At 34.1% G+C, this 730-nt stretch overlaps 1 pseudogene; it reads left to right on the top strand.

Moving 5' to 3' along the window:
- The first annotated feature begins 374 nt into the window (after positions 1–374).
- On the top strand, positions 375–493 carry LOC111734830 (annotated as a pseudogene).
- Positions 494–730: the final 237 nt, after the last annotated feature.

The following is a 730-nucleotide window of genomic DNA, read 5'->3' as shown; positions in this document are numbered from 1 at the left end:
TCTTATTTTTAAAGAAAGTACATATGTATTATCTTAATTAAAATGCATAAATATAAATATGAATATTAGTATGAAAAGAAGAAATTAGTACCTAACACGAATTGAGTATCAGTCTTACGTAGGCATTGATTGTTCTAAGAGTTAACTCACACTCACAGGTAGGCACTATTATGCTCTCTATTTTATGGACCAAGAAATAGAGGACAAAAGGCTTAAGCAACATGTCCAAAGTCACACAACTTAGAAGTAGCAGAAAGGAGGTTTAAACTTGGAACTAGAGTCCCTTGTACTGTATTGCAATATGATTCATCGAAACGTCCACATAGCTGGTTAACTTTGGGTTGTTGTTTATTTCCTTAATAATACATATTTTAGTCTACGCTCATACCACCCTGAACAAGCCCAATCCCGTCTGATCTCAGAAGCTAAGCAGAGTCGGGCCTGGTTAGTAGTTGGATGGGAGACCACCTAGGAAGACCAGGTGCTGTAGGTGTAAAACATTTAAAAAATAAAAATAAATAAAGGATTGTAAGCTGACAAGTTCCTTGCAATCTGTGAGGTCAACCAAGGGTTGCCTCACCTAAAAAAAAAAAAAAAAATACATATTTTATTCTTCATGGATGTAAACTGAATCTATTATATTTTGTAATCCTAACTTTCTTTTTAAAAAGAATAGTTCTCTTTTTATATCTGCCTTTATCTTTAGACCATGAAGTCCCTGAGGTAAGCA

Source organism: Pteropus vampyrus, unplaced genomic scaffold, assembly GCF_000151845.1.
Source record: "Pteropus vampyrus isolate Shadow unplaced genomic scaffold, Pvam_2.0 Scaffold7290, whole genome shotgun sequence".
Lineage (NCBI taxonomy): Eukaryota > Metazoa > Chordata > Mammalia > Chiroptera > Pteropodidae > Pteropus > Pteropus vampyrus.
This window is presented reverse-complemented; position numbering and strand designations above follow the sequence as displayed.